Source organism: Leptonychotes weddellii, chromosome 9, assembly GCF_054177405.1.
Source record: "Leptonychotes weddellii isolate Sample4059 chromosome 9, ASM5417740v2, whole genome shotgun sequence".
Taxonomy (NCBI): domain Eukaryota; kingdom Metazoa; phylum Chordata; class Mammalia; order Carnivora; family Phocidae; genus Leptonychotes; species Leptonychotes weddellii.
This window is the reverse complement of record NC_138377.1, coordinates 30,612,791-30,635,001: the sequence shown is the minus strand read 5'-3', so window position 1 is coordinate 30,635,001 and position 22,211 is coordinate 30,612,791. Positions and strand designations below refer to the sequence as shown.

The 22,211-nt window shown below is 34.2% G+C and overlaps 1 protein-coding gene and 1 pseudogene across 1 annotated transcript in view; both read left to right on the top strand.

Moving 5' to 3' along the window:
• GPHN (gephyrin) overlaps positions 1-22,211 on the top strand; it is a 515,857-nt gene that overhangs the window by 160,921 nt on the left and 332,725 nt on the right. The gene's annotated exons all lie outside the window — the stretch shown is intronic.
• LOC115941395 (phospholipid hydroperoxide glutathione peroxidase pseudogene) lies at positions 890-5,774 on the top strand (annotated as a pseudogene).

Sequence of the window (22,211 nt, the reverse complement as noted above, 5' to 3'; positions counted from 1 at the left end):
CGAAGTAAACTGTCATTAGCTGTAGATTTTTTGAAGATTATTTTAGACCTGTCAAATGTATTGTATTACTGATGACTTTTTAAATTCTAATATGGTAAAACTTAAGTGAAATTATGAGTTTGGAATTTGGTGACTTTGGCTTAGAACACTTGTCGTGCCCTGCCATAGTTACCACCTCTTCTAAGGGCCATTTTCCTCAGTATCATTTCTTCACTATACTTTATTGTATCTACTCAGAATGTAGTTCCCAGTATTTCTGACTTAAGGAATTTCTCTATATCAGGACACTTCTATTTCATATAACAAGATATGGATATTCTTACTGCCTTTTTTAAAGGAAAATTTATGAGACATTTAGACAATTTGATGAGTTATTGAGAGATCTCACTTCTTTCATTGTTGCAATAAGAATACATAAAGCTCCTCCTGTAGCCAGGTGTATTTCTAGGCTTTGGAGTAAGGAAAAATATCATTCCTGATCTTAAAAACTTTATGTGGAAAGGTAGAAAGACATGGTAATAAAATGGATGAAATAAGATAAATGCCAAAATTTAAAGAATACAAGATATTCATTCACATTTAAATGACTTACCCTTAACCAATTCACTAGCATAACCTATCTTCTCAAATGCTTCTGTAAAACACACTGACATATGTCCATAATGTAGTAGACCCTTGAGCAACATAGGAGTTAGGAGCATCAACCTAGTCAAAAACCTGCATATAACTTTTGACTCCCCCCAAATTTACTAATAGCCTACTGTTGACCAGAAGACTTAATGATAACATAAATAGTTGATCAATACTTATTTTGTATGTTATATGTATTATATACTGTATTCTTACACAAAGTAAGCTACAAGAAATGTTATTAAGAGAATCGTAATAAAGGAAGCCTGTGCTGCTATGTGGGGCCCTACCCATCACCAACCTGGCTGATATTGTGTGCACATCCTGGGAAGTCTGGCACTGTGCTCATTCCATGCATGAGTTGTCAGCCAGGGACATCAAGGGCAGCATAATTAACCTGGACAAGCACTGGGGCTTTGTGTGCATCATGACCAATGTGGCCTCACAATGAGATAAACAGATGTAAACTATACTTGGTTGACCTGCATGCCGTATATCCTAACTGATATTTACAGATCCTGGCTTTCCCTTGCAAGTAGTTCAGGGGGCAAAACCCAGAGATTACTGCAGAGACTATGAATTTGCTGCTGGGTATAACATCAAACTTTGTATGTGCAATGTCTGTGAGAATGGAGACAACGACCACCTGCTGTGGAAGTGGATTAAAGTCCAGCCCAAGGGGAGAAGAATCTTAGAAAATACTACCAAGTGGAACTTCACCAAGTTCTTCATTGATAAGAACAGCTCTGTGGGGGCGCCTGGGTGGCTCAGATGGTTAAGCGTCTGCCTTCGGCTCAGGTCATGATCTCAGGGTCCTGGGATCGAGTCCCGCATCGGGCTCCCTGCTCCTTGGGAGCCTGCTCCTCTCTCTGCCTCTCTCTCTCTCTCTCATGAATAAATAAATAAAATCTTTAAAAAAAAAAAAAAAAGAACAGCTCTATGGTTAAGCAGTGTGGTCTCATGGAAGAGCCCTGGTAGTAGGGGAGGACCTTCCCTGCTACCTCTAGCTCCACAAGTGTGCATCCCCCACCTAAGCCCACCAACACCATCCCCTGGAGTCTTCCACCTGGCAACCGTGAGGATTTGCCTGGAAACTAGCTTGTACTTCCTGCCAGAGGAAGGTCCCTTACTCTGGCTGGTGGCTTCCTGCCCCCCTCACCCCTAGCTGTCTTGTAGGAATAAAACATACAAATAGGAAGAAAAAGAAATAAGGAAGAGAAAATACATTTACGGTATTGTACTATTAAAAAAATCTTCATTTAAGTGGACCCACATAGTTTAAACCTATGTTGTTCAAGGATCAACTGTATACTAAACCTTCCACTAGAGTGCTAGGCTACTCTCTAGCATACTTCTGTTCCCAGCAGTTGACATTTATGCTTCCAAGAATCAGTTGTATATATTCGAAGCCAGTTTATGCCAATAGAGCTTTTTATTATAATTTTTGAATTAAATGTTAAAAATTCTTGAAATAAGAGTGAAAAATTCATTTATATTGAGACTAAAAGAGATTATAAAGTTGAGTCACTAAAAATTGTTTTTAAATTAGGTATGACTAGATTATATATATGGGGTAAAATCTTTTCTAATGATTGTTTCATAAGAACTTATAGATAACTATGTAGTGGTGTGTTAATGAAAGAAACCTGATGCTAGCTCCAGTCAGAAGACCCATACTCAGAGAAAAGCCTTAGTTCCATATCAAAGATTGGTGAAAAGATATTCATTTATATGTTTTAAGGTAAAATAAATTGTGTAATTTACTTTTTTTATGATTCCTCACCTTAACTAATTTTATTGATTAATCAGTCAACACACCCATGTTGAAATAGACAGCATTCATAGTCAATGAAACAAATAATCAATTCTGTATTTTCTCATGACTTCTGCTTCATTGCTATATGAAGCATCATCAGAAAAGATTTTGAATATTAAACAAGTGTGAGACTTTTTGTTCTCAGTCCTATTATTTTCCTCTTTTTTTTTTCCCCTTTGTTTATGTCTTCTGAGGCTATGTGCCTTTCTATTCACTGAATACCAGTATCTCTTTGGAGCCAAAGTTAGGCAATTACTTTCTATAATATTAATAATCATTAACATATTATCCAATTACTTTGTTCATTCTCTTATAGACTGTTTATAGCAGGTTAAAAAATATGCCCAGTATTATTTCTTAAATTTGATGTCTATTTTACATTTTATCTAACAAGATGACAGAAGCATCATGTTGAAGTAGAATACTGGAATAAAAGCCAAGAGATAAGACTTCTATGCCTGGGTGCAGTGTTATCTGGGATGACCTTGGACAGGGCACTTATTTGTGTTTTTTATTGTAAAATGGAGAATTAAATTACTTCAGAATTCTTTTTTCTTCATAAAATCTAAATAAAATAACCCAAACATATCCAATATACTTCTTATAGATTTTGAGTTTTTTCAGAAGGGATTCCTTGGCTGGGGTTGGTTTTGACACTATTCTGATACTAAAATCAGACATAGTAGCTCTGTTTTCTGCAGCATCTGCAAATATAGAAGGGACTAGCACAGAAGTGATGGCCATAGTCTTATTGGTCCAAAAATAAGGAAAATGTATTAATTTGGGAGGAGTGGAGAAGATGAGTTCAGTGCTTTTTTTTTTTTAACAGAGGTAACACACTCTGTCATGTATACTTTTTTATTAATAATGTCAGTATATACTATTTTTTTGATAGCAGGAACAAAATAAAGCTTAACATGTCTCAGTATAATTATAAATTTTATCTATATTTTATCTATGTAGAAAATCTGATGATTAAGTCCACAATTAAATGAATATGAGATGGATTAAACATGTTCTAAGACTTTATCATTTTGATCCTCTGACTTACCTTCCCTATATTACTGTTACTCCTAATTGTGCAAGGTGGCTTTGGCTTAGATCCCAGCAAGCCAGGCAAGCAGGAACAGTTATCCTAAAAATAAAGTTTTTACACTTCTGGGATATCATTTGGCTGATTTTCTAACTTATTTGGATTTGGATCAGAATTAATTAAGTGTTACTTTGGTATCAATGTCAGATTTGTACTAATATTTTTTTTCTAGAAGTTGTGAATTTAAAAAACAGCAGGACAGTAAATGATGTTGAAAACTTTGTGGCACTCACATTTTGGTCATGCACTTCTGAAGGCTACTAAAAGAAGCATTATTCTATAGTTGATATATTTTATAACACTTATCCTTGTTTTCTTTTTATCTTGGTTTTTTTTCCCCGCATGCTAGAAATGAACTCTGGTTAGAGGAAAGATTAGGGCACCTTCATTCTTTCACAAGTTTGTGGGTGTTTATGAATCACAATTTGAGAAATAAGGTCTATAGCAGTGTTTTTGCAAGTATGATCTTGTACCACCTACATCAGGATCACCTAGAAGTTTGTTTAAAATGCTTATTTCTGGCCTTTATCTAAATCCTATTGAATCAGAATCTCCAGGAATGGAATTCAGGAATCTAGATTTTAAGAACCTTTCATGTGGTTCATATGCCCACTTAATGTAGAATGCCTTACCTTAAGTACATTTCATATCTTGAAATATTGTCTAATGATAATAGTATATGCATATACAGTTGACCCTTGAACAACAGGAGTTAGAACTGTGTGTGTTCATTGATATACAGCTTTTTTTCAATGAATATTTTGGACATTTTTTTGGAGATTTGTGACAGTTTGGAAAAAGTTACAAACTGTGTAGCCTAGAAATATTGAAAAACTTTAAGAAAAAGTTAGGTGTTTCATGAATGCATAAAATATGTATATAGACACTAGTTTATTTTCTCATATACTACCATAAAATATATACAAATCTATTATAAAAGGTTAAAACTTACCAAACTTATACACAGAAACACTTAATAGACTGTACATGACATTTGCAATTGAGAGAAATATAGACAGATGTAAAGTTGCAGTATTAAATCATAACTGCAAATAACTGTAGTACATACTGTATTACTATAATAATTTCATCCACCTTATTGCTATTGTGGTGATCTCAAGTATTGTGAGTATCTGTAGAACACCATGTGTTGGCACTTGTCAACAGAGACACTTGTTGGCCTTCTTCCCCAGAGAAAGTCCTAGTAGGGACTAGATGCTAATCATCTGGAGAGCAGTTCATCTCCAATAAATTGCTTATCACACTAAAAAGTGGTCTCTTGGTTCTCACATATTTTTAATTGTGTTTAGTGCAATATCATCAACCTTGAATAACACCTAGGACCCATACAAAATGCCACTAGTGATTCTGCAAGTGTTCCAAGATACAGAAAAGTCATGATGTTGCAAGCCAAATTGCTTGATATGTACTATAGATTGAGGTCTGTAGTTGTGGTTGCCTGCTATTTCAAGATAATCCAGCATAAGAACCATTATAAAAAAAGAAAAAAATTAGTGAAGCTGTCAGTGCACCTATGCCAGCGGGCATGAAAGTCTTGTGCTTTTTGTGACATACCTTTTTATTTCATATTGAATGTGCAGGATTGCTATAATAAAGACATATTTATAGGCTAATATGATTCGAGAAAAAGCAAAGTCATTATATGACAACTTAAAGCAAAAGGAAGATGAAGGATCTAAAGCCAGAGAATTTAATGTCAGCAAAGGATGGTTTGATAATTTTAGAAAGAGGTTTGGCTTTAAAAATGTCAAGATAACAGGAGAAGTGGCTTCTTCCAACTAAGAGGCATCAGACTAGTTCCCAGACACCATTAAGAAAATCATTTGAGGAGAAAGGATATCTGCCTGAACAGGCTTTTAATGAAGACAAAAATGCACTATTCTGGAAAAAAGATGTTACAAAGGACATTTATTAGTAAGGAAGAGAAGTGAGCACCAGGATTTAAGGCAGGAAGAGATAGGCTAATTCTACTGTTCTGTGCAAATGCAATTCAGTTTATGATCAGGACTGCCCTTATCTATAAAGCTGCCAACTCCTAAGCCTTGAGGGAAAAGATAAACACCAGCTGCCAGTCTTTTGGTTGTACACCAAGAAGGCCTGGATAACAAGAACTCTTATTCTGGATTCTTTCCATCAGTGCTTTGTCCCTGAAGTCAGGAAGTACCTTGCCAGTAAGGATGTGCCTTTTAAAGTACTTTCGGTATTAGACAATGCCCCAGCCACCCAAAACCCCATGAACTCATCTACTGAAGGTGTTGAAGTGGTCTATTTGCCCCCAAATATGACATCTCTAATTTAGCCTCAAGATCAAGAGGTCATATTGACCTTTAAAGCTCATTATACACAGTACTCTATGTAAAGGATTGTCAGCACCGTGGAAGAACCCTGATAGAACATCTTCAAAGTCTGAAAGAAGTATCTCATTGAAGATGCCATCATTGGTATAGAAAAATTCATGAAAGCCATCAAGCTTCTGAAACCATAAATTCCTCCTGAAGAAAATTGTCCAGATGTTGTGCATAACTTCACAGGATTTATGATAGAACCAGTCAAGGAAATCATGAGATTGTGGATATGGGGAAAAAAAGGCCAGAGGTGAAGGATTTCAAGATGGAGATCTTGGAGAAACCCAAGAGGTAATAGACACCACACCAGAGGAATTAACAGAAGATGACTTGATGGAGATGAGTGTTTCCAAACCAGTGCCAGATGATGAGGAACAAGACATAGAGAAAGAAGTGCCAGAAAACAAATTGACATTAGACAATCTGGCAGAAGGATTCTGGTTATTTAAGACTACTTTTAACTCCTTTAAAGACACGGACCTTGGTATGAGCACTGACTCTGAAGCAAATGGTGGAGGAAGGATCAGAAGGATTGGCACTGTATAGTAACATTTTTAGAGATGTAAAAGCAAAAAAGACAAATTACAATGTTAGAGTTACACTGAGTGTGTCTGCCTCTTCCACCTCCTCCATTTCTTCCACCTCTGCCATTCCTGAGACAACGTGGCCAACCTCTCATCTTCCTCCCTCTCCTCATCCTGTTCAACATGAAGACAAGGGTGAAGACCTTTATGATGAACCATTTCCACTTAATGGATAGTAAATAATCATCATGTTGTACAGTTAAAAAGCTTATCTGTTGTGTATGCAAGTGTCTTCATTGAAAATCTGTTGCCTGTACAGCAAGAATTGTATGAGATGTTTTTGTATTATCATCATCATCACCTAAGTATTCATCATGTCGAACATTGTGTGTATGTCTTGTATGGAAGTGGATAGCCTATCCTTATATAAGCATGAAGTTAGTGATTTTTAATACAGTATAAAATTACAATGTGTTAGTTACTTTTTTATAACTTTACTTTCAAAGAACTACATTATCATACTGTATGCCCTCTCACATTAATTGGAGAAACTGTGTCAGCCTATCATCATAGGTGTTTTTTTTTAAGTAACAATGTTTCCAGTATTGTATTAGTGGTATTACTAATACTGTATGCCATAAAAATTTTATAACCATTCATATTGATTACACTAGGCTACCACAAGGCAATCATATTGCTGCTTCTTTGTTTTCTATGCATGAATTGTTGTACCTGTAAGTAAATAGGAGTTTCTTTTTCACATTGTCTTTTCATTTTTGATGTCTGGTATAATACAGATAACATCTACAGTGTTTTGTATCATATAATATTGCTGTAGGTATTGACAGATAATTCATCTTACAAACAGATGTAAACTTACAGTATTGATAAATACAGTACAGTATTGTAAATGTATTTTCTCTTATGATTTTCTTAACATTTTCTTTTCTCTAGGTTACTTTATTGTAAGAATGCAGTATGTAATACATATAACATAGAAAGTATGTGTTAATTGACTGTTTATGTTATCAGTAAAGCTTCTGGTCAACAGTAGGCTATCAATAGTTAAGTTTTTGGGGAGTCAAAGTTATGGTTTTTTGACTATGTGGGGGAGGGCAGGTCAGCACCCCAACCCCTGAGTTATTCAAGGGTCAGGTGTAATTTATACATAAATACACATAGGAGAACTGGAAGTGCAGGCTAAAAATTTTTACAGGTGGGATGCTCAATCAAAAAAATTTGGAGAACATTGATCTAGATCTACACTGTTCAGTATGGTAATTGTTGCTGTTGAGCAGTTGGAAAGTGGCTAGTCTAGACTGGGATGTCCAAGTGTAAAATACACATCAGATTTTGAAGACTTAGATGGATGTAAACTATCTCAATAATTATTTAATTGATTACTTGTTGAATGATAACATTTTGTTATATGGAATCAAGTAAAATATATTAAAATATATTTGACCCATTTCTTTTTACTTTTTTCTTTCAATGTGGCTGCTAGAAACTTTAAAACTACAGTGTGGCTAGCATAGATTTCTATTGGACTGCACTGGTCTACAGCTTACAAACACTGACTTGGGTATTAGAGGCTCTCAATTTCTTACACGGTTCTTATTCTTTATTTCTTTATTCGTCTGAATAATGAAGACAACACATATTTTATTTAATATTAGTATATAGCTGAAGTCTAAACCGACAATTTTTATGCCATAGGGAGAGGTTAACATATATTAATGAGATTAATGGGAAGATCAGTGTCAATTTTAGGAGTCTGCTAAAAAATTCTTAAGAGCTACTGAACTTAAATATGCCTTTTATCATGTTTCTGTGAGTATAACTGCAAAATCATTGCAAACCAATTGGGCCTTAGAGTTTTAGCAAACATTTGTGATATTGTCAAATTAAACTAATAGAGGATTACTTAACACTTGAATAATTCTTCTGATTGTAATAACATGCATAAATAATTACTTTTAAAAAAATTTATGGTTCAACAGTTCTGTGGGGTTTTAAAAAATAGTATTTGTCTAAAATTTTTTTAAAGATGTTATTTACTTATTTGACAGAGAGAGAGGGGGAGTACAAGCAGGGGGAGTGGCAGGCAGAGGGAGAGGGAGAAGCAGGCTCTCACTGAGTAGGGACCTGAGCCGAAGGCAGACACTTAACGACTGAGCCACCCAGGCGCCCTAGTATTTGTCTAAATTTAATATCATGTGCCATTATTGTGTCTGTTCATTGGGGTTTACTGATTTGTCACAAATTTAGATGAATTCATATATAAGAGTTGCTTTTTACTTGGATACAGACACAACTTGTTTTTAAAAAGTGCTTTTACTGTTTTTACCAACTATATGCTTTATATCTTCATGTATTTTCAGTAGAGATGTACTTTTAAAAGAAAAGTAGTGGGTTTTTCTTAATTTCATGTTGAATCTCAAATTGTAAAATTTCTGAGAGTAATCATGAATGAGTTTATAAAAAGTAAAGTTGATTTCTGTTGTCTATTCAAGGTGTAGTCCTTGGTCCAGTGGCTTTGGCATCACCAAGGACCTTTTAAGTAATGCAGTATTTCAGCTCCCACACCAGATCTACCCCATCAGAATTCAAATGTTCAAGTGTGAGATGTGATGGGGTTGTCACCTGCATGTCTAGATTTCTGCTGAGACTGCCACCTACTGACAGATTTATAAAATTTATGTGACTAAGAAATCTATTTTTCTTTTTTTTCTTCACAAAGTAGTAAAATAATTTATGTAGAAAAAAAACATAAAGGGAAGATACTACTCTTTCCACATCTAGTCCTATACCAGTTCCCTAGAGACACTTTTAACTGTTTCTGATTTTATTTATTCTCATATTTACTATCATTATTAAAAATGACAGTTCTATTCCTTGTTTCTAAGTCTTCAAATGTAAAGAATATTTATGGACTTCCTGCTATAAAAGGTGAGGAATTGACTCACACCATCACATCTTTCCCAGCCCCACCTTTCGGTAATTATATTGATTTAGTTCTTTGACGGGATTAGTCTTTTTACTTCACATAATATGCATCCATTTCTTTTAACATAAAGTTTAGACATCCTCTCTTTGCTTTCTATACTTTGAGGAAATCAGTAGCCCGATTTTTTTCTTTATTTTTCCTCCTTTGCTTCCCAAATTCTGTCACCTACACCATTACTTTCATATTGTGAACGTTTCTAAACTTTACATTACTTTTTATAATCATATTAAGTCGTTCATTCCATAAATTTTAGCTGATTGCTTTTGAAGTGCCAGATACCTTGTTAGGTGCTATGGACACAATGGTGAACATGTACTATATAGTATATAGTATCTGTGTTCATGGGGCTTATAGTCTAGTCTTCCATGCTTTGTATAAGCATTAATTCTAAAAATTAAATCTAATAAATTATATATAAGTGTTTATAATTTGTACGTATTCCTCACTGCAAAACCAGGTGATATGACAAAGCTAATAAGGAACGAATTGTAATACTATATCCCCTAACCCTCTGCTTCTCAAAGAAGAATGTCAAGATCAAATGCATTCTCTCTTCCTATATTCCATGAGTTCAAAATAATGACTCATTTGTATTTGCTTTATATTTGGATTATGCTTTTTTTTTAATAGCTTTCTGTTTTTTCAGAGATTTCTAATTGCCTTTTTCTTCCCTCACAGCATATGTTGTTACCCTGTCATTAAATTTCTCCATTTTCTTATTTATTATTCTGTTGCATATTTTCATCTTTGAATTTATCCTCCCCCAGAGTACCCTGATTTTGTCCAGACCATTTGCTCTCTAGGCCTACTACACAGCTATTGCTGTGTGCTTTATTTTCACTGCACTCCTCAGACAGTTAGTGATTCTTAAATTCATTTTTAGTGGATTATATCCTCAAGGTAGTACTTAATTAATGAATTAATGCAGGTAGGAGGTAAAGTATCTGAGTTCCTGTATCACTGAAAAAGATTTTAGGGACACCTGGGTGGCTCAGTTGGTTAAGTGTCTGCCTTCGGCTCAGGTTATGATCCCAGGGTCCTGGTATCGGGTCCCGCATTGGGCTCCCTGCTGAGCAGGGAGTCTGCTTCTCCCTCTCCCCCCCCCTCTTCCACCCTGCTTGTGCTCTCTCTGACAAATAAATAAATAAAATCTTAAAAAAAAAAAAAGAAAAAGATTTTATTTTCCTTATTCTTATTGATCTTATGGTTGGTTATAGAATTCCAGATTCAAAATCAATTGCCCTCAAAACTTTAAAGTGATTCTCCATTGTGATGTGGTGTTGGTGGATTTCTTATTTCCTTTCTTTTAAACATTTATTTTTCTAACTCCGAGAGACCTTTTTTTTTTTTCTTCAAAATGGCTCCACACCCAATGTGGGGCTTAAACTTAAGACCCTGAGATCAAGACCTGAACTGAGATCAAAAGTCAGATGCTTAACCAATTGAGCCACCCAGGCGCCCTTGAGAGATCTTTTCTTATCTGAAATTTTATAGGATTGCATGTAATAATATGTCTAGGTATGGCTCTTTTTTCGTTCATCCTGCTTGGCACTTGATAAGCCATTTCAATCAAAAGATTTGTCTTTCAGCTTTTGGAAATTTTCTTTTGTTGGGTTGTTTTCACTTACTATGTATTTCTCTTCTCTTTCTAGAATGAGAAATTTTTTTACTCTGTTTTGAATGTTTCCATCTCTTTAGGAGTGATATTGGCCTGTAATTCATCTTTGTGTACTTCTTTTGCCTGTTTTTTGTTTTTATATCAAGTTTTACAATTGAATGAATTTGGGACTGTTTTATTTCCTTCCTTGTTATTCTTGTTATTGTAGATTTGTATAATATTACAAATACATATTCTGTGAAAGTTGAACCTAATGCTTTGGGAAGATTTTTAACTACTGATTCAGTTTTTAATGCTGTTAATACTATTCAGACTCTCTCTTTCATCTTGAGTCTGTTTTAAAAGGTTATATTGTTATTAGAATGTGCTCACTAGGTCAGTGTTCAAGTTTATTATACTAAAATTATTCATACTAATCCCTTATCTTTTGAAGCCTGGCTGGATTGGTAATTCCGTTTCTTCTTTTTTTAAAATTTTATTTTATTTTATTATGTTATGTTAGTCATCATATAATACATCATTAGTTTTTGATGAAGTGATCCATGACTCATTGTTTTCGTGTAACACCCAGTGCTCCATGCAGTACGTGCCCTCCTTAATACCCATCACCAGGCTAACCCATCCCCCCACCCCCTCCCCTCTAAAACCCTCAGTTTGTTTCTCGGAGTCCATAGTTTCTCATGGTTCTATTTCTTCTTTATTACTAATATTATTTATTTGTGTGTTTTCAAAGCTTTGTGTGTGTGTGTGCGTACGTATCTTATCAGAGTTTGTCTGTTAGTCTTTGGAAGATCAAACTTTTTGACTTTACTGTCCTTTCTCTATTATTTTTTAATTTATTAAATTTTGCTTTTATATTTTATCTCTTCTACTTTCAACTTATTCTATTGTTCTTTTTTATATCTTAAATTGCACATTAAGCTCCTTAATATTCATCCATTTTCTTTTCTAATACATAGCTTTATAATTATAAATTTCAGCTTACAAAATTTGATATTCAGTCTTTTCACTATTGTTTACTTTTTGTTTTTGTTGACTCATGAGATTTTTTAGAAGAATGTTTCTTAATTTCCAAATATATGTGACTTTTGTGTTTATCATATTATTGTTGACTTTTGTTTAGTAATATTGTGTTCTGAAAACTTGGTTTGTATCATTCTGATTCTATAAAATTTGTGGAGCCTTGTTTTATATCCCCACCACCTAATGTTAATGGTTGGTACCTAAGAGGCATTTAACATCTGTTTAATGAATTAATTGAATCCTTTAAGAATGAATCACATAATATGTCATCTTTTCTATTTGAAATCTTATTGTTGAAGGAGATTGGTTGCCAATCTCAGTTGTAGGAGTAATACTTTTTTTCCTTCTGCCATCATCCACTTCATATGTAATAACAGATAAGGGGATATATGGTTTAAATAATAGCCAACAAGTTGGGTTCAATATGCCAGATAGTTAGGATACCTTGAGATTTTACTGGCCAGCTTTGACCCAGAGGAGCAAGTCCAGATTTAGTGAAAATGGTATTTCTATATATCTTGTCAGATATGCCCATTATGTATATCACTTATTAAAGCTGCAGTTTTTTAATATAATGGAATATGCTTTATATTTCACCCAAATAAGTTGTTTGAAGTTGCAAATTAGTAGGCACCACAGTCACATACTTTTGCTAAAGAGCCATAGCTGAAAGAGCTAGTTTCTCCTTCTTCAAGGGCCATTATATTCCAAGCATTTTATAGGAAGTATATTGAACACACAAATCAGTTGAATCAGCCTCATGAGTGGCCAGGCTGCTCCTCATCTTTAAGAATTTTATTATTTCTGCTTTTTATATTATTATCTCCTTCTACTTTTTAAAAATTTATTCTATTGTTCTTTTTTATGTCTTTAATTGCACTTGAACTCCTTAGCGTTTTCATTAATTCCAATAGGAAGTTAGGTGGTCAGATCCAAAGGTATAAGGTAAGGAAGTCTGCCTCGCTCACAATTCCTTGTCTTACAACTTTGGATTCGACCAGCTAACTTGCTCTTACCAGTTCAGTGAGACCCCATGTATCTGCTTTCTCTCTTACACATCCATCATGCATTGAGAACGTACTGTGACAGTTTATTGGTCTCTAGAGAAGAACAAGAGACACCTTAAGGACAGCTATCCCTTGGCCAAGTCCCATCTGGATTAGATAACATGCCAGTTAGCCACATATTCATGAGTGAATCCATTTGAGCCCAGGCTAGAAAAGGTATTATTCAGCCAGACCACAGATTTAGGAGAAACAATAATTTATGCTTGTTTTAAGCCTCTGAGTTTTAGGGTGATGGTAATAGTTGATACAAATATGTCTGTTCTGCTGAAAACATATTTAAAGGCAAGTTCTATTCTGATATCTTTTCTTGTGTCATTAACTGATACGGAAACAAAAGATCTATATCTATCTATTGGTCCAACAGGGAAACAGACTATTGCATTATTGGTTTTATTTATTAGACTATTAGCAGAAGCAATCACACAGCTGGAAAGGGAAAAAGGAAAACTAGTATTAGTTTTTTAAAAATGTTATCAAAATATACTTTACATAAAATTGACCCATTTTAACTATATAATTCACTGGTTTTCAGTATTTTTACAGTTTTGCAAGTCACCACAACCTAATTTTGAGCATTCGCATCATCCCAAAAGAAATCTTTGTGCCCATTACCAGATACTCCTCTCTTCACCTTCCCAGTCCCACTCTAGGCAACCACAAATCTACTTCTTCTATCTAGAGATTTGCCTATTTCAGACTTTTTGTATCAGTGAAACTATACAACATGTGATTTTGTGTGTGTGTGTGTAATTTTTTTTCACTTACCATGTTTTGAGGGTAATCTATGTTGCAGCATGGATCAATACTTAGGTTCTTTTTATTTCTGAATAGTATTCTATTATAAGAATATACAGTGTTATCCATTTCGTCAGTCAATGGAAGTTTGGGTTATTTCCACTTTTGGCTGTTACTAATACTGCTAATTGTCTGGACATAGGTTTTCATTTTTCTTAGGTAAATATCTAGGAGGAGAGTTGGTGGGTCATGGTACCTTTATGTTTAACAGTTTTGAGAAACTGTGTAACTGTTTTCCAAAGTAACTGTACCATTTTACATTCTCACCAGAAATTTATGAGGGAAAACTAATAGCAATTTAATTATAGTAAATATTTGTCTTGTGCTCTTAGAAACTTTAATGTCATAATCCAGAGTGATAATAACTATATATAAAAGATAGTAATCAGAAATAAACTGTTTGTGGTTTTAAAATGTATGGCCAGAATAATAGCATCCTTTATAACCAGAGTTGTTTTCCTTCTACTTGTAACTCATATATTCATGACAGTTTGACTTCCTCTTTTCTTTTTCTCTTGATATAGGATCATTTTCTTAGTCTAATCTATCTCTATTTTGTGATTGGCATGACATGAATAGGAATAAATGAACTGAAGAAAATTCATGGAGGGGCACCTGGGTGGCTCGGTGGGTTAAGGATCTGCCTTCGGTTCAGGTCATGATCGTGGGGTCCTGGGATGAGGTCCCACATCTGGCTCCCTGGGGCATCTGCTTTTACCTCTCTACCCCTCCCCCACACTTGTGCGCGTGCTCTCTCTCTCTCTCAAATAAAATAAAATCTTTAAAAAAAGAAAATTCATGGAATATATTTATAAAATATATTTATGGAATGGATAAATTACAACTGTAGATTCCATTATTAAGGTGAAACTTTTGTCTTTCTGTTGGAAAATTGGAGAGCATTTGGTTGGTAGTTGGTAACTGAGAACTGGGAATGGGGTCTTCAGTCTAAAATTAAAAATCTCTTTCTCTCAGCTCACACCATGCCAGGTTGCAGGGTTTCTTTCTGGCAAACCTTCTCCATATTTGTACCACTACATTCTAGTTACTGCTTCTTCCCCTTACCTCTTTAGTCCTAGGTGTAATGGCTCACCATCATTGCTAGCTGTATGGTAGTATCCTATCCCTTGTTTGTTTCCCTAAGCCTAGTTTACACCTTTGTTAAACTCTTCTTTCCTTACTGAGTTTGAATATGCCATCTATTTCATATCTTTAATTAATACAAACACAGTTGAAACCTTTTAAGATTATCTGATGCTAGGATAATATTCCTTCTATAGTTTTTAGGAAATTGACTGGTCTGCCTTTTCTAACTTATTATTTAACATAGAATGAGATGGTGATGGGAACTCTAAATACATTTAGTATGGTATTTGGTTGATAGTTTTCCACTGGAATTTCTCAAACTGTTCTGTAAGATATAGAATGTGATATCAATAAGGCATTAATTTAAAATTGATAACAAAATTTTGCTAAATGCACTTCTCTCTGCATTGACTAGTATGTATAACTTAGCTAGAGTGTATTATGCTAAGAGAAATAAGTCAGTCAGAGAAAGACAAATACTATATGATTTCACTCATATGGGGAATTTAAGAAACAAAACAGATGAACATAGGGTTTTAAAAAAACGAGAGAGGCAAACCAGGATATAGACTCTTAACTGTAGAGAACAAACTGTAGGTTATTGGAGGGAAAGTGGGCAGGGGGATTGGTTAAATGTGTGATGCGTATTAAGGAGGGCACTTGTGGTGAGCATTGGTGTTGTATGTAAGTGGTGAATCACTGGATTCTACACTTGAAACTAATGTAACACTGTATGTTAACATTATAACTGGGAATTTAAATAAAACCTTAAAAGTCTCAAAAAAAAAAAAAGACATATTGTGACTGAATGAATAAAAAAAATAAGACCCATGTATATGCTGCCTAAAAGTACTCACTTCAGACTTGAAGACACGTATCAACTGAAGTCAAGGGATGGAAAAAGATATTCAATGAAAATGGAATTGAAAACAAAACTAGGATAAGATACTTATATCAGACAAAATAGACTTTAAAACAAAGACTGTAATAAAAGACAAAAAAAGGCAATACATAATATTATAGAGATCAGTCCAACAAAAGGGTATAAAAATTGTAAATATATATGTATCCAGCATAGCTGCACCTGAATCTATAAAGCAAATACTAACACACATAAAGGAAGAAATTGACAGTAATACAATAGTAGTAGGACACTTTAACCATCCCACTTAACATCAATAGATAGATTATCCAAACAGATAATAAGTAAACAGTGGCTTTGAAGGACTCATCAGACCACGTGGACAAAGCAGACATATACAGAATCCATCCCACAACAGCAGAATACACATGCTTTTCAAGTGCATATAAACATTCTCCTGGATAGATCAAATGTCACATCTTAAAAATGTCTCACAAAGTTGAGAAGATTGAAATCATATGAAGCATCTTTCCCAACCATAATAACACTTTGAAACGAGAAATTAAGTACAAGGGACAAAACTGGAAAAACACATACTCAAGGAAGCTAAACAGCATGCTGCTAAACAGCCAGTGAGCCAACAAAGAAATCAAAGAGGAAAGTTGAAAATACCTGGAGGCAAATGACAATGGAAAAAGAACAGATTAAAATCTTTGGGTTGCAGCAAATGCAGTTCTAAAAGGGAAGTTTGTGGCACTACAGGCTTATCTCAAGAAATAAGGAAAAATTTCCAATTAACAATCTAACCCTACACCTAAAGGAACTAGAAATAGAAGAACAAAACCAAAATTTAGTAGAAGGAAGGAAATAATAAATATTAGAGCAGAAATAAGTGAAATAGAGACTAGTACAACAACAGAAAAGATCAATGAAACCAAGAGCAGATTATTTGAAAAGATAAATAAAATTGATAAGCCTGTAGCCAGACTAATTAAGAAAAATAGAGAACTCAGATATATCAGAAATGGAAGAGAGGAATAGTTATATCTAAGACCAGAGAAATGCAAAGTATTATAAGAGACTGCTCTAAAAATTATATGTAAATAAATCAGACAAGCTAGAGGAAATGGATAAATTCTTAGAAGTATACAATCTTCCAAGTCTGAATCAGGAAGAAATAGAAAATCTTAACAGACAAGTTACTACTAAGAAAATTGTTTCAGTAATCAAAAAACTAACAATCAAAACCCCAGGACCAGATGGCTTCACAGGTGAATTCTAGCAAACATTTAAAGAAGAGTTAATACTTATTCTTCTCAAAATATTCTAAACTAGTTGAAGAAAGAGTGCTTTGAAATTAATTCTACAAGGCCAGCATTCCCTAATAACAGTACCAGCCAAAGACACCAGAAAACAAAGAAAACTACAGACCAATAATCCTGATGAATAGAGATGCAAAATCTTCAACAAAATATTAGCAAGCTGAATTCCACAATATGTTAAAAGGATCATTTACTGTGATTAAGTAGGATTTATTTCAGGGATGCAAGGCTGGTTCCAACATTTGTAAATTTACATGATACATCTCATTAACAAAACGAAGGATAAAAAGCATATTATCATCTCAATATACACAGAAAAAACATTTGACAAGATTTAACATTTGTTTATAATCAAACTCACAACAAAGTGGGTTTACAGGGAACATTCCTAAACGTAATGAGGGCAATTCATGGGAAACCCACAGCTAACATCATATTCAATGTTGAAAAGCTGAAGCTTTTTCTTTATGATCAGGAAGAAGACAAGGATGTCCACTCTCTCCACTTTTATTCAACATAGTACTGGAAGTCCTAGCCATAGCAATCAGACAAGAAAGGAAATAAAATTAATTCAAATTGGTAAGGAAGAAGTAAAACCATCACTATTTGCATGTATCATGACATTATACATAGAAAAACCTAAGTCCCCATCAAAAACAACTTTAGAACTAATAAAAGGGTTTAGTAATGTTAGAGCATAGGAAATCAATATATAGAAATTTGTTGTTGCATACACTAATAATAAACTAGCAGAAAGATAAATGAAGAAAACAAACTCATTTACAGTTAGAGCAAAAACCAAAAATATCTAAAAGTCAATTTACCCAAGTAAAATTAATGAATTAAATACTTAGAGGTGAATTTAACCAAGTTACTGAGAACTGAAGGAAATTAAAGATGACACACACACAAAATGGATATACCATGTTTATGGAATGGAAGAATTAATATCATTAAAATGTCCACATTACTCAAAGCAATCTACAGATTCTGTGCAATCCCTATCAAAATACTAATAGCATTTTTCACAGAAGTAGAACAAATAATCCTACATTTTTAATGGAACCACAAAAGACCCTGTATAGCCAAAGCAATCTTGAGAAAGACTAATAAAGCTGGAGGTATCAAAATCTCAGATTTCAAACTATACTGCAAAATCTATAATAATTAAAACAGTTTGGTACTAGCACAAAAATAGACACATAGATCAATGAAACAGGATAGAGATCCCAGAAATAAACCCACACCTAAATGTTCAATCAACCGATGACAAAGGAGGGAAGTATATACAATGGGGAAAAGAAAGGCTTTTCAATAAATGGTGCTGGGAAAATGGGACAGCTACATACAAAAAATGAAACCAGACCACATTCTTACATTATACACAAAAATAAACTCAAAGTAGCCCAAAGGCCTGAAGGTGAGACTTGAAACCATAAAACTCGAAGAAAACATAATAATCTCTTGCTCATCCACTTTAGCAATGTTTTTTGTTTTGTTTTGTTTTTGTTTTTTGCCTGGATGTGTGTCTATAGTCCAGGAAAACAAAAGCAAAAATTAACCATTGGAACCACATCAAACCAAAAAGTGTTTGTACAGTAAAAGAAACCATCAATAAAACAAAAAGGTAACCTAGTGAATGGGAGAAGATATTTGCAAGTGATATTTGCAATTACAGGTTAATATTTAAAATACATAAAGAAGTCATACAACTTAACACCAAAAAACCAAACAATTCAATTCAAAAATGGGCAGAGGACTGAATAGCCATATTTTGCAAAGAAGACATACAGTTGGTCAATAAACACATAAGAAAAATTGCTCAACATCACTAATCAAGAGGGAAGTGCAAATCAAAACCACAATGAGATACCACCCCACACCCGTCAGAATGGATAGTATCAAAAAGACAAGAAATAATAATTGTTGGTGAGGGTATAGAGAAAAGGGGACTGTTGGTGCACTGTTGGTGGGAATGTAACTAGGTGCAGCCACTATGGAAAACTGTATGTGCAGGTTCCTCAAAAAACTAAAAACGGAAATAGCATACCATTCAGTATTTCCATTGCTGGTTATTTATCCTAAGAAAATGAAACATTGATTCAGAAAGCTATATGCACCCCTATTTTTATTGCAGCATTATTTACAATAGCCAAGATATGGAAACAACCTTAGTGTCCAAATCAGCAGATAAAAAATTTGTGTCTCATATTCACAATGGAATATTTTATTATTGAGCCATAAAAAAATGAACATCTGCCATTTGTGACATTGATCGATCTAGAGGATATAATGCTAAGTGAAGTAAATAAGAGAAAGATACCGTGATCTTACTTATATCCGGAATGTAAAAAGTGAAAACATTCAAACAAGAAAACAGAAGCAGAGTCATAATACAGAGAACAAACTGGTGGTTGACAGAGGTGAGGGGGCTGGGAGGACCAGCAGAGTAGGTCAAGGGGTTTAACAGGTACAAATTTCAAACTATAAACTAAATAAGTCATGGGGTGAAATTTACAGCATAGCAAATATAATCAATTATATTGTAATAACTTTGTATGGCTTCAGATGATTTATACACTTGTGGTGAGCATTTTGTAATGTATGTAATTATCAAATTACTATGTTGTACACCTGAAACTAATATATGTATGTAAACTTTACTTCAATTAAAAATAAAATTTAGAAAAATAATTACTGACTGGTAAGGACTTACTATTGCCATTTTTAAAATTGTTTTCTGGTTGTTTTGTAGATGACCTTGTTCCTTGTTTCTTTTCCTGCTTCTCTTTTTGTGTTTTCATGTCTTTTGATATCAGTATTTTTGACTTCTTTATTATTATCTTTTGTGTAATTACTACAGTGTTGTATCTTGGGACCATGAAGCCTAAATAAAATAACTTATAACACTTTATTTTAAACTTGTAACTACTTAACTTCAATAGAATTTGTATACTACACTTTTACTTCTCCCTCTCACATTTTAAATTATTGTTATTACAATTTACTTGTGTATGTGTTTTAACTAATAACAGATTATTGTATTAATGGTCATTTTTGCTGTTTTATTTACTTTTAAACTAGAGTTATAGATGAGTTATTCAACACTACTATCATTTTGTAGAATCCATGACTATATATTTACTATTACTCATGACATTTATACTACCTTTTTGTTTTTATAATGTTAATTATAGTTCTTTCACTTTCACTCAAAGAGCTCCCTTTAGTATTTCTTTTGAGTCAAGTTTGTGGAGGGAAGTCTAATGAACTCCCTCAGCTCCTGTTTGTTTGGAAGAGTTTATCCCTTTTTTAATTTCTGAAGGACACCTTTGCTGGGTATATAATTCTTGGTTGACAGTTATTTTCTTTCAATATTTTGAGTATGTCATTTCATTCTGTCCTGGCCTGAAAAGTTTCTGTTGAGAAATTCACTGATAGTTTTCTACAGTTCCACTGTATGTAACTTCTCTTATTTTCTTGCTTTCTTGTAAAAATCTATTTTTGGTCTTTGACTTTATGCAGTTTAATTAAAACATGTCTCAGTGTTGCCGTATTTGGATTCAACCCATTTGGGATCCTCTGATCTCATGACTCTGGATATGTATTTCTCTCCTAGATTTTGGAAGTTTTCCATCATTATTTCTTTAAATATGCTTCCTGTCCCTTTGTCTTTATCTTCTTCTGGAATTCCCATAATGCAAATATTTTTTTTCATTATATCCCATAATTCTCTCTTTATCATTCTTTTTTTTTTTTTTTTAATTTTTCTAACTTGGTAATTTCTCATGTGCTGTTCTCCACATTCCTTATTCTTTCTTCTGCATGGTCTAATCTACTTTTGATATTTTTCTATTGAATTCTTCAGTTCAGTTAGTTTTTCTTCAACTTTAGTATTTTTAATTGTTAATTTCATACTTCTCATTTTGTTCATGTATTGTGTTCCTAAATTAATTCTCTCTTTTATTTAACTAAACTTTTGTGAGAGGATTATTCTGAATTCTTTGTCTCACAGTTCATAGACCTCTATTTCTCAGGGTCAGTTATTGGAGCTTTATTAGTTTCCTTTGGTGATGTCTTGGTTTTTCCTGATCCTAATTCCATACATTGGTGTCTGTACATTTGACTAATGGGGCTCCTCTTCTAGACTTTACAGATTTTACTTTGGTAGAAATGGTTCATCGGTCAGCTCAGTTTGGGTTTCTGGGTATGTTTACTGCTGATATCTTTGGGCAATTAGGTCTGCTATTATGGCTTATTTTTGGGAAAAGTGACTATTTGAGCTTGAGGATGTGGATGGATCTGAGGCTCTGCTGTTGTCTAAGAATAGTGGTTAGGACTGCTGGCTTGGCTTCTTACCCATATAAGGATGTAGGATGTACTCCATCATTGCCTGAATTCTCTGGTCAGTCTTTCTAGGTTATGGCGGCCGAATACTATATTCATTAGTATATCAGATTATGAATTAGATGCCATGCTCTGGCAGACCAGCAGGCTAGGGCCCAAGCCCTGTGCAGCTCATTGTTTGGGGGTCCAAATCAGGCCTGAGTGTGCACTGAATTTCCTGTTAAGAGGGGCTACCAGTTTTGCTCTCCAGACATGGGAAGCTATGGCTTTTGCTCTCAGTTAAAGTGTCACAGGGCTTTTGAATGGGTTACACAGCTTCCCATGTGCTCTGCTTAGGTTCCTTTTTCCGACAGGCTGAAGGTTGTATTCAGCAATGAGCTAAGCTGGGAATTAGATTTTTTGCCTGGGCCCAGTGGGAGAAGTAAGCTCTAATACAGGTGAATTTCTGTTGTCTTAACTCAAGCCAATCTGCACCCAGAATTCCCTGGTCAAAGAAGACCATTGGCTTCAGAATGGCTAAAATTTACAAGTCAGGAAACGACAGATGTTGGCGGGGATGCGGAGAAAGGGGAACCCTCCTACACTGTTGGTGGGAATGCAAGCTGGTGCAGCCACTCTGGAAAACTGTATGGAGGTTCCTCAAAAAGTTGAAAAT